The 13,127-nt window shown below is 37.8% G+C and overlaps 1 long non-coding RNA gene across 1 annotated transcript in view; it reads left to right on the top strand.

The window, feature by feature from the left end:
• The window catches only part of LOC120892914 (uncharacterized), a 182,847-nt gene that overhangs the window by 57,719 nt on the left and 112,001 nt on the right, over positions 1 to 13,127 (top strand). Inside the window, exons 3-4 of the long non-coding RNA XR_005737732.2 lie at positions 8,971 to 9,114; positions 10,379 to 10,476. This is a non-coding gene — a long non-coding RNA (uncharacterized LOC120892914). The remainder of the gene's footprint in view (positions 1 to 8,970; positions 9,115 to 10,378; positions 10,477 to 13,127) is intronic.

Genomic DNA, 13,127 nt, shown 5'->3' on the forward strand with positions numbered 1-13,127 from the left:
AAACTATGCCCAGCTTCTTTGAGGGTAGCTCAAAGAAGACTCCTTATAAGAAAAAATATACAGCTGTGATGTAAACCTAGACTTTAAAAGAAACAAATTGCCTCTACATCATCTATCTACAAAGGAAATCAAAGGCAGCTTGTTAAAGGACCAGGCCTGTCCCCACAAAGCCCCCAGTGGATGAGGTCACCTCCAGCCCCTTCAGGATAGCTCTCTACAGCTTGGAACTGCTCTATGCACTTTCAAGCTTCCAAGAAGTCTTCTTTCTTCAAGGAAAATGAGACTGTGCAGTACTCAAAGTTTAACCAGAGGTAGAACAGTTAATTTTCATGCCTGAGAGGGACATTCATATACTTATCAAGTCAAAGGGCTTCATGGGGCATCTGTCCCAGAGATGGCCTCCACCTGATTGTACATCAGAAACAACCAGAATGTATAGTTTCTAAAAGTATAGATTGCCAGGCCTTGCTTTCGACCCATTCAGTGGTGGCTGTTGGTAGACTGCCCCTTTAATGTACTGTGCAATGGAAGCTGCTTTCTGGAAAACTAGACAGGAAGCAAGTCCAAGCATGGCTGATGGAAGGCAAAGAGCCATGGCCAAGTTTTCAGAGTGTGAGTGGACTAAACCAGAATGAGGAGAAATTGACAACATTAGTGTTGGAAAGGGAAAGAATGAGAAGAAAGTTGTCATTTGAAGACAGGGATGCAAATGTCAAGAAGTCACTGCTAAAGCAAGCTGCCACTCAGGACTCTTGACTATGAGTGATGGAAACCAAACATAAATGAGTTTTGGCTAAAGGAAGACTTCATGGAAAGGATGCTGTGGTATTTTGCATAGTAACTGAATGGGAATGGTGCCACTTGGCCTCATAGGCCACTAGGATCAGGGACTTGAAGGCAGATAGGACCCCCTGAATCAATCCTCTGTGATGTTTCTTTGTGTTGTCAAAACACAAAACTACTTCTTCTATACCAGGGAGGATGGTCCTTTCAAACTTCTTATTTTATGACTTGCCACCCCAGAAAGATGTCCCTTTCCCTTAGACACAATGTAGAATGATGTAAAATGGAGTTTTTGCACCCACCCTGGGCTGATCCATGGAGTCGAGGAAGATGAGGTTTGGGAATTCCCTAACACACCTGGTTGGAATGGGAAGGTGGAACAGTTCTCTAGGAAAGCAGGGGTTACTCTTTCAGAAGAAAGTAAGATTTTGAGCAAAACAATACTTAGCCATTCAATCATTTGCTATAAATGATGGATCAGGTTCTCCATGTTAAAACAATTGTAAATTGAGGGTAAAACCATCTGAAAATAACCACATGACATCTAAAGTCATCCATGCTGGCATGGATGTGGTCTTCCTGGCCTGTCTGCCCCAGCTTGCTTCTCTCTGATATTACTAAATCATTACAGCTCTGTTTCTGCATCTTCCTGCCTCTCCTGCCTGGGAGTCCCTTGAGGACAGGTAGTGTGCCTGTATCCATTATAATATCCCATCACCTCGTTTCGGGACAGGCAAATGATCAGTTGTTCTTGGGCCTTTTGAGGTACTGCAGACCTAACTTTAACCTTTGGCACTTGTCACTGCCCTGCATAAGATGAGGTAAGAACTGGAGACTCTTTGTCCTTTAGCAATAGCAGAGGCTAGATTGGTCCTAGCAGCCTCACCCATCTGCTTCTGCCATCCAACTTCTCTCAGTCTTTCTTGGTACTCAGAGTTAAAAAGTTACCATATAGATGGTGATTTTTTCTTTTGTGAAATAGACTCTGTGACAGTTGAGGTATCTGGGAAAGTCAGGGAGACCTTATTGGAAAAAAATTGCTGGACTTGGCAACCAACTAAGATGGTAACTGTGTGGGGTAGTGAGCTGCAAGGAACTTGGTCCACATAATTTTTTTTCCTTCAACTTGTCCTCTCTTCCTTCCTCTAATCTCAGATACGATACTAGAGGCTGATTTCTGCCTTTTCTATCATATACTCTGTCAGTTTATCTATAGTCTTATTATCTGTCAATACACCTCCCCAGAACATGTTGGAGAATGTCTATATTTTATAAAGGGAAACCTTAGGTTGTTTGCAATTGTTTTATCTTTCTTATACCTTTAAAAGATTCTAGAAAATGCTGGAGCTTACTTCTGTAACATGAAATTGAAATATAAAGCAAGCCCCTCCTTATTTAAAAATGGGGCAAATAAAGGCAGTGACTATGTTATCACCTCCAGGATAGCACCCTGCCTGTCTTTTCCTTAGAGATTATGTTCTCTCTAACTCATAGATATTCATCTTGCCTTCAGTCGGTCATTGTTTAGTCAAGCCACATGTACTTAGCCCTCATAATGTGCCTCATAAATCAACCTCACAGCTCCTTAATAATTTTGTAGCTCTTTTCTGAATTTCCTTCATATGTCCCTTTTCTGGGTGCCCAGGGAGTTTGTAGAACACAAAATAATTCCCATTTTATGTTAGGCAGGCCAACCATATGTGGTGTCCAGTTATATGGCTAATTTCAATCACACCCTCTTGCTTTTCTGACAGATCCCCTGACTTCTTGATTTTCCAGAAAAAACAAAGGGCAGAGAAGTGATAATGGGAGGTAAAATATTGAGCACAAAATGTTAGTGCTATCTCTTTTGGAAATATTTACTTATTGCCTATACTTTTTTTAAAAAAATAAAAATTTTAGTGAACTCCTTAAAGAAAAAATCCAGGAAATGAAGAAAATAGCACTTCAAGCTAGAAATTAGCTACAAATGTGAGAAACAAGTTAATTTCTCTCATTAGCTAAGGACTTCCTTATAAGGAAATGCAAATAATTTTTTTTAAAAGTTTCCAAACAGGAGAGGAGTCTGTCATACTTTTATGCAGGCTAATTTCTAGCTCCTAGGCACCAGCACTATCCTTCCCTATGGCAAGTTGAAGTAAGTGACCTTGAGCCACTTAGAATTCTTTATGACCTATGACAGTTTGGTAGAGTGAAACCAGTCCTGCAACCATGACTAGAACTCTTCAGAACAAGAATTGATACAAAGGAGACAAAGGCACATATACATAGGCTGGATATTGGGTGAGCCAATAGCCTGTCTGGGGTGCTCCATATTGGTTGATAATGGCCCCAACTCATAAATGCTTGTGGCCAAGTATGGGAAGAAAAGGGAAGTAGTATCATTTGAATATAGACAACTTACTAACTTGAAATTATCATCCCTAGAGAAAGAAGAAAAACAATCTTTATTCTTTTTTTGAGAGAAATCCTAGCCCCAGATTTTCTCTTGGGGCCTAAAATTTCATATGCAGTCTCTTTCATTCAATTTCTGAATTTTCAGCAGCAAACGACTTAGCCTTTAGTCATGACCCCTGGACTTTGTTATATTTGACATATGAATGTTCACACTGTTCAATTCATTTGTTGATAACTATTTCATACTTGATGGCATGAATCAAAATTAATAAAACATTTTGTGTTCGAAAGGATTTTATGACCTAATAGGAAAATGAAGCAAAAATAACTACTGTGTAAGATAGAGTGTGATAATTCCTGCAAATAAACCTATGTAAAGAAGCATAGGAGCATAAAGAAAGCTAACTTGATTTTTTTTTTTTTTTAACTGAGAGAGCAGGAGGAGTATGTTGGAGGCTGTGGAGAGAGTTTTGGGAACAACTATAAAGCCATGTCCATTGTCTTTTTGCGGAACTACATTGCCTTGGAGATTGACACTGAGTTGGATCAAGCTTGGATAGGATTTTGATTAGAGGCAGTAGATTTATGAGAATGTGAACAAAGGCATAAAGATAAGAAAATTTAGGACTTGTTCAGGAAATGATAAATGGTTTGGGTTGTCTGGGAGGAGGAAGGTTAATGGAAAATAGAGTTGGAAAATAGATGGCAGCTGCCAACAGTTGGAAGATTCGATGAATAATTGTAGAGATTAGTGTTTTTAAAAATCTATCTATCTATCTATCTATCTATCTATCATCTATCTATCTATCTATCTATCTATCTATCTATCTATCTATCTATCTATCTATCTGCCAGAAACTGCATGATCAAGGCTGTATACAGGAAACACCTCCTTGAGGAATTTCTGCTGGATTATAGGAGGTGACTCTGTTATGCATCGGAGGTAAATTATTTCTACAGGAGTTGAGAGGAGATAATGAAGATTTGAATGAGCACAGTGCCAGTGAGACTGGAAAGAGGATTTGCTCTCCTTGGTGCTCTGGTTGAACACAAAAAGTCATGGTGGCATTTATATAAATAAAACCAGTTTTTGACTCCAGATAACTAAATTGATCATGGCAGCATTTTGTTGGAAACTGCATAGCATTGATGATGCACACCTCTGCCAGACTGCTTGGGTTCAAGTCCTTAGACTGTAGCCTACTTACCTTACCACTGTGCCTCAGTCTGTCTCTCTGCATGTAAGATGGGAATGATAACAATTCTCCCTTTCTAGGATTATTGCTAAGCTTAAAAAAACAATACAGCTCTTCTCAGCAAGGTTCCATGAGAAAATTAAGACCTAATGCTCTGAGGCATTAGGATAAATTAATTTCTATTAATTAATTTATTTATCCCCATTGGGATAAATCAATTTCTCTTTGCTGCATCTCGACAAGCACTTTCACGTGATACACCCTATAGGGAATTAAGGGATATTTCAGAAAAAAGGAAGTCAGGAGGGACTTGCTGTAAGATTTGGGCCTGGATTAGATGATTCTGAAGATATTTCCTGGAAATTGGGTTCTGTTCTGGATTGAGCACTGAAAGAAAGCAAAACAATTCCAGGATTGTTTATCTTAGTTATCTTTATTGCCGTGGCAGGATGAACAAATTGCAGATAGAATTTTTATTTGTAAAAAAGGCAATATTCTCTTTTGTTAAGCTGAGATGGAGGACATTTTGTCATTTTTGTGGTTGCAGGGTGTCTTTATTTTATTTTTTATCTCTGTCAGGCTTGATTATAGAGTGTTCTTATCATGGAGAGTTTTTATCTGATGTTGATGTTCTGTAAATTCACAGCAGAGAAACTCAACTTAGCTGATGGCCATAGATATCAGTAGTCAGGGCTGTATTTTTCTTTCTTATTGCTTTCTTTGAGTAGTTTTCTTTGAGATTAATAGAACCATCTAGGCAAAGATTTGAGTAATTTATACATTTATTATTTTTTGGGTGCTGAGAATTAAACTCAGGGATTTGCACGTATTAGGCAAGAGCTCTATCCTTGGCTCCTAATTTATGGTCTTGGATAAAAATTACTAATTTGCTTTCTAAAACTGTGTATCAATTTACTTTTTTTTCCTAGCAATATATAATAATGGGGTAACTTTTGGTCAGCTTCCTGAAAGTCAATACCTTGCATGGTTAAAATGATTTGTCAGAGTGATTCAACCCGACTCCAGCCTGAGGAATCTGAACTTTCAGTTGTTATATTTACCTGGTTCTTTTCTTATGGGCTTCAGATCTGGATATTATTGTCTGATGCTTCTGTCTACCCCACATTTTGTGATCACACAAGGAGGAGGCAGTCACACTCTCCCCTCTCCATGGAGTCTCCCCTTCTTCCCTTGGTGGATTTTTTTTTGGAAATTGCCCAGCATTTACCCGACAGGGGACCCACTGTCGGTCTCCACTTGTTTTAGCCAGCTTTTTTGCTGCTCTGACCAGAACAACTACAGAGGAGGAAGAGTTTATTTGAGGGCTTATAGTTTTAGAGGTCTTAGTCCATAAAGGCCAGCTCCATTTCTCAGGGCTGGAGGTGAGGCTGAACATCGTGGTGGCAGAGGGAAGCAGCTCACATCAGGGTAACCAGGATGCAGCAAGAGAGAGACTCCACACCAGATATAAATATATACCCCAAAGCCACGCCCTAATTCCCACCTCCTCCAGCCACACCCTACCACTTCAATTACCACTCAGTTAATCCCTATCAGGGAATTAAATCACTGATTGAGTTAAGACTCTCACAACCCAATCATTTCTCCCCTGAACCTTTTTGCATTGTCTCACACATGAGCTTTTGGGAGACACCTCACATCCAAACCATAACTCCACTCCTGGCCATTTTGGCCTCCTTGTGTTATTAATCATGAATTAGTAGAGGTCCTTCCTTCAGGCCATCCTTCTCTCTAGGTTACGTGCACAAGATAGACTAATCAAACATTTACCCTCTTCTATTGAAAATCTCCAGAGTGGAGCTGGTTTTCAGAAGAATGTCTTCTTGCTGGTGCTGACTTGTGTGTGCTAAGTCACAGGTAAACCAACGAGAGAAGTGACAAGATCTCAAATATTTTTGAGATACACAGCTTATAACACAAATCAATATATATAAATTATATTCACATGCACACTTTCCAGCCTCCACATTTCTATAAATAATACATATCACACACGCATGAATATATAATTAGAACAAAGCTGTCAGCAAACAAAGTGTTTTTACTATGTGCCTTGAGTTCAGATATTTGCTGTCTTAGTCTTTTTCATTTAAAAATAAAAAATACTTGCTGTGAGCCCCCCAAATTAATGTCTTAATTTTTTTATTGAGAGAAGAGTGTCTTTGGTAGAGATGATGAGTTGTATCATATAATATGTTCATTCCTGCATTTCTGTTTTCTCAGTATTAGAATTTCTTTCTTTTTATTCTACCAAGCAATTTCAACTTTTTGTTGACCCTGAGTCCACGTAGTCATTACTCACCCATAGCTGCCTAAACTAGAACACTGAATTCAGTCTCTGGTAAATTCATTCATAACTATAGGTTCAGCCAAAATTAAAAAAAAATGACTTTTTCCTTCCTCCTTGAATACTTTCAACATCCATTCCCATGAACACAGCCACATATTTTCACCCAAAGCTTGGCAATGATTTTACTAATTGTAATCCTAAAATCCTTCTTCCATATTTGATTTTCTTACTCAGATATCCAGGGATTTGACTCAGAGGAAGAGGAGTTTGGGGCAAGAAAAGAACTGGACACTGTGGGCAAGTTTCGAATCTCAGTTAAGGGAGCAAGTACCATAATTGGACATGGGGTGAAGACTTTTCTTTGAGGAAAGATTTATGTATGTATTTATCTTTTTCCGTGGAAGCAGCTGTTTCTTGAAGTATGAGGACATAAGCTAGGAAAGCTGTATCATATAGAGCACCTGATGGGACAATGTGCTTCTAGAGGGAGCTGGTCATTCACAGTCTACACATACTTTTTTTTTTTTTGAATAGTACTTGCAAATCAGTAGCTCTCTGAATTTATGGAAGACCCATTCACTCTGGTGAGCTCCAATTTTGATTTTTGATACAGATAGGAATAGTTGTGAAATTCAGTAAGTCCAGCTTATTCTAAACCAGCATTAGTAGAAGGTGAACAAGGGTGATCACCTGAATGAGCCAAGGCCCTTTGTCAAACCACACTTGCGGTGTTCAATACGTATGCTCTACCACCCTTTCTGTATCTTGAGCCTCTCTTGAGTCCTAGTACAAAACTTCACATTTTCCCCCTCATCTCAGGTCTAAGGGTTTTCTTGATGTTCTGAAGACAGGCAGAGGTGATCTCCATGTCATGTGGATTTCTTTCTTCTGAATCCAACCCTGGATCTCTAGTGACAGCATGTGATATAGCTCACCACACAGGAGGCAGGTACTGCTAGATGGTTTCTTATAGTGATCCACACCCTGCTTTCAGATGAAGCCCTGGTTTCACAAGAAAATAAGTCCCTGTAGAGGGACACCTCCAAGACAACACCTTGTCCAGTGCTCAGCAGGTATTCCCAGGTGTTGGCATACTGCAGGAAGCAGCTGGTGTACAACCAGGGCTCTAGGCTGTTGCCCTCATTAATTTCAGATCACCATGAAATTTCTCCAAACTGCACTAGTCACTAAACTCTGTGTTGGGTTTTCCATCTCCTGTAATATTGTCTGTGTAATGAGTCCCTGCTTTGGGGAAGTACTTTAAAGTCTATTTTCTCTGCTGTTTCTTTTGTAAACTTGTCTTTTCCAGAATACACATTGCCGCCTACAGCTATCATTTGGTTGGATTCTGTCAGGTTTTGGTTGTCCTTTCACCAAGTATTGACACCCAAGATCTATACTGGGCTTGCATTGTGTATTGGTATGAATTCATTCTATGCGCTGGGCACTGACCACGAGCCTGTATACAGATGCAGACATGGATCCCAGAGGTTGGTCTCAGGAGACTAAAGACCATGACCTCTCAGTTTAAGGACCACAGGGACACAGTTGTAATGAGGTTGATTCATTTTCTTTTTTCATTAGTATATTTTTATATATTTCTTTTTTTTATTGGTTGCTCAAAAAATTACAATGACCTTGACATATCATATATCACACATTTGATTCAAATGGGGTATGAATTCTTATTTTTACCACGTGCACAAATTGCAGGATCACATTGGTTATATTTCCACGTTTATACATAATGCCATACTAGTGTCTGTTGTATTCTCAAGGAAAGATTTTAAATTACAAATATATTTTTAAAAGTTAAGTATAGGAATAGTCACATTATTTGTTTCTTCTTCAGAGAGCATTGGTTCAAAGTCTTTCAGTGAATTTGTCCATTCCATCTAAGTTGTTGAATTCATGTACAGAAATTGTTCTTAATATTCCCTTACTCTTCTTTAAATGTCTCTAGGATCTGTAGTAGTGCCTCCCCTTTCACTTTTGACATTGATATTGTTTTTTTCTTGTATTTATTGAACATTCTTGCTTGCTATAATTATTACTGATGTTTTCAAAGACCTAACTTTTGGACTCATTGATTTTTTTCTATTTTCAATTTTAATAGTGACTTTTAAAATATTTATTATCTTTACATCTGCTATTTTGGGGCCTATTTTGTCTCTCGATTTCTAGGTATTTTTCTTTCTTTTTTTTTTTTTGATACTGGGGATTAAACTCAGGGGCGCTTAACCACTGAGCCACATCCTCAGCCCTTCTTTATATTTTATTTAGAAATAGGATCTCACTGAGTTGCTTAGGACATCTTTAAGTTGTTGATTCTGGCTTTGAACTCCCGATCCTCCTGCCTCAGCCTCCCAAGCAGCTGGGATCACAGGTGTGTGCCACCATGCCTGGCTCAATGTCTAAATTTTTAAGGTAAGGTTTAAATTAGTTATTTAAGAACCTTTTTGTTTTCTAATATATTATTTAATGCTTTGTATTTTCCTCTACTTGCTGGTTCTGCTGAATCCCATACATGTGATAGATTCACTCAATTTAAAATATATAATTTGTCTTGTGAGTCCTGCTTTGACCCATGGGCTATTTAGAAGAGTGCTGTTTAATTTTGAAATATTTGGGGATTTCCTAGGTAGTTCTGTATTATTTATTTCTAGTTTAATTCTCTGTATGGTCAGAGGATTTTGCATGATTTAATTATTTCAAATTTGATGAGATTTGTTGCATGGGTAAGAAAATGATCTGTCTTGGTCAATGTTTTGGTGCACCACTTGAAAAAATTAAGTCTTTACTCATCTGCAAAATGGAAATAATTATTGAACTGCCTCAAGGGATTTTTTTGAGGAATAAATGATGTAATATTTATAAGTTTTTAGGAGATTCTGGCATATGGGAAGCAATAAAAAACAAAAACAAAACAATATCCAAAACTATTTTTATTGTTGTGGTTGTTCTTCTCCTCTCCACCAAGAACACAATATTACTTAACTTTCATTTTTATAGTCCCTTTGTAAAGTGAACTTTTCCCTTATGTAGATACTACTTTTTCTTGAGAAATTTTTTTTCTAAGTAAATTTTTTTGTGGTTACTATTGTGAAAATATTTTCTAAAACATTGTTTATAACATATTTGATATGTGATTATTCTATTAAAATTTATCATTGGTTCTAGTTTCTCTTATAAATCAATTATTTTGAAATTGTAGGCAGACAATAGCATGTTGCAAATACTAATAATTTGTTCCTGATATTTCTTGGGAATTTTCCTTTTTTTTTCCCTTGTTATATTGCATTGTTCTAAACCTTCAAAATAATATTAGTTATTGAGAAAATGGCAGATGTTCTTGTGCTAAATTTTGTTTTTGAAAAATTTATTACACATGTCTATATATGTGCATTATATTATAAATATAATTTTATTTTGTGTATTTATATAAGTAAAGAAAAATTTCAGTATTATAACATTTAAAATATTGAAAGTCCCAAATAATCATTTCAGGAGACTCAGGTGAATTGTGTATTTCCTTAGGAGCCTTTGAATGTGAAGAAATCCCTCGCAGTTTTTGCAGTCCAAGTACAACTGAACTGGACACACAATTCTTGGGTTAAAGAATTATCATTTTAGATAGCAGCATATTTATCTAGAAATTTTCTAAGTACTAACCACATTTTGATTCATTTAGTGCTTCTGTGAAATGCCTTGCATCATTATCCCCATTTTGAAGATGACATTATTGAAGCACAAGCTGTTTAAGTGACTTGCCAAAGGTGGAAACAACAGGTAAGTGAAATCAAAATTCAAACCCAGGCAGTTTTTTTTAAATTAAAGTTTATACTCATAATCATTAGCTCATTTGGTCCATTAGATAGTCATTTGTAAATTGTTGTCTCTTAAATATTGATGATGCTAATTCATCTTTTGTGTTTTGAATTATTGAAGATACCACTGAGACACTCATTTATTTTCTTTGAAAGGTAGAATGCTTCTTAAATATTGTCTGGGTACAGTATGAAGCTATTGTCTCTGCGCCTTGTATTTTGTAAAACATTTTCTGGGTGTTTGGTTTTCATTCATATCTGGAAAGTTATCTTCTAGTATTTCATTCATTTCATTATTCCTCTGATATTGTCTCCTGTTAGTAATATTATGTAGGCAGCATATCTTGGATCTGTACTTCACTCTTACCTTGATACAACAAATACACATTGATTTCCTGCCATGTACCAGATACTGTGAAGACAATGATGATGAAGACAGGGCATTATCATTAGGGCAGCCATGCCGGGGTCTGGCTGCAGCAGAGTAGCCAGGGGGGAGGGGGGGGTGACGAATGACTTCTGTAGATTGATACAGCAGGAGAGGGAGCCCTTTATTGTAGGACAACAGAGCTATTTATACATTTTGCACAGCTTATCTTAATTAGCATAAACTAGATACATCAGTCAACCAATAAGGAATCTCCACACTTAATAACTCGCTTTTGTTACTTTTCAAACCACTTCCTCTGGCATTTTGCCAGGCATCATCCAGACTTGTTTACGAACTCTAACATTCCCCTGGCAAAATACCAGCTGTTATTTTGACTTGTTTACAGACCTTAACACAGCCAGATCTTAAAAAATAATTGAATGAACACTATTGTGATTGTAAATGTCATTTGATGAAAATTTTGAAGGGCGAATAGATTTAGTCAGTGAAAAGTATGTCAGGCAGAGGGGGAAGAATGAATGAAGATCTCAAGCAGAACAGACTGAGTGAGTTCTGGAGTGGTAAAAGGGCCAGGACTAGTGGGAAGCCTACTGTAAAAGGAGCCTGTCATATTTAGCTAGATAACTGGGTGAATTTGATCTTTGTTAAACCCTTTGCTTCTTAACAAAAGGAAACCATTGAAAACTTTTGTAGAGTAGAATGAAATGTTGACAGAGCACAGGAAGTATAAGAAACCAGTTAGAAGGCCAGCACAGTTGTTCAGATAAGCGATGATGATGGTTTGAACCAGAATCTGGCATTGGAGACGGGAAGAAGAGAAACAATTTCAGAAACAAGTATAAGCTAAATATTCTATATTTACAATTTTTAGCAGAAATGACAGAAACAAACCAAACCAGCAGAGCAAATCTAATAAGATCACAGGGATGTCTCCAAGGAAATGAAGGCATTATCTGAAATTTAGAAAGTGCTTGCAATCAAGAAATGGAAAGTCCTAGAAAACTCCTGCAGAAACTTCCTTTTAACTCTCATCTTTTTTTTTTACCCCTCTAAATTTTCACAGGTTTCTTCTCTATTTAAGCATATTGGCTTAATCTGTTATATGTACCGTACTACAGTCCACAGTGGCCAAAGTATTTCTCCAAAGTCCCAAGATCTCCTCTTCCATTTAGAGGAAGGCATGCAAAAGCAAGTTTGTATTTCCTTTATTTCAATTCTAATTTCTTAAGGGCATGAACCAGGTTTTCCCAATTTGTCTTTACAGGTGGATTGAGAAGGAAGACTTATAGTCAATGTGACATTCTGTGACCAGTCACACAGGTTGGAGCCAGGGCTGGGTTAGGAATATACTTGAGTAAATGGCTGTCGGATGATTTCTATTTTTCTCGTGAAGAAGTGGATGAAGCAGATTGCTGTCAGTAATAGAGACAGAGGAGCCAAAGATCTGAGGAGAGTGGTGAGGATTTGAAAGGGCAATTGCAGGAAGAAAGAAACAGCAAAAGACTCGGTATGACTCTAGGTAGCACTGAGAGCTCAGCTAGGATTAACAACCTTTAATTGTGGTGACACAGTCTCCAAATTGATGGAGATGCCCGGGGTTTAAGTGTAAGGTGATGGCAGTGAGGAGTTGTGGATGTTAAGGATGAGGAGATGCATGAAGAGAGGAGACTTATGGGTGGAGAGGAAGTCAGAAGAAAGCGTGTATAAATGCCTGGACGCAGGAGGGCTTGGGTAGGGTTGAGGCAGAAGTCGGGAGTGGGTGCCCTGTGCATGTTGAGGTCACAAATTAGCTTTTCTGCAACTCAGCACCCAGCACAGTCACTGCATCAGGCAACCTGATGTTCACATGTGATGAGTGCAAACTATATATTGAATGACGTTCATAGCCTTGGTGTTCAGCTAGAAGTTTCCTTTGAAACTCCAGTCCTCTGTAGTTTCCAGAGGAGACAGACTTTTATCCTCTATTATATTGGAAAACAGTTAAATATTCTGAGTCTCAGTTTTCTTATCTGCAGAGTATGGGTATAATAATAACACCCGCCTCATATGTACCATCAGGATTTATTGAGAACAGGTAAAGTGCTCAGCTTCTGACTTGGCAATCAATGAATACCTATTACCTAATAAAATTACTGTATTTTTCATTGTTACATTACTTCACCCTGTGAGGTTGACTATGTTCATGTCATTCTCTTGCACAGAAGTCTTTGAATTGGTACTGG

This window comes from Ictidomys tridecemlineatus, chromosome 7 (genome assembly GCF_052094955.1).
Source record: "Ictidomys tridecemlineatus isolate mIctTri1 chromosome 7, mIctTri1.hap1, whole genome shotgun sequence".
Lineage (NCBI taxonomy): Eukaryota > Metazoa > Chordata > Mammalia > Rodentia > Sciuridae > Ictidomys > Ictidomys tridecemlineatus.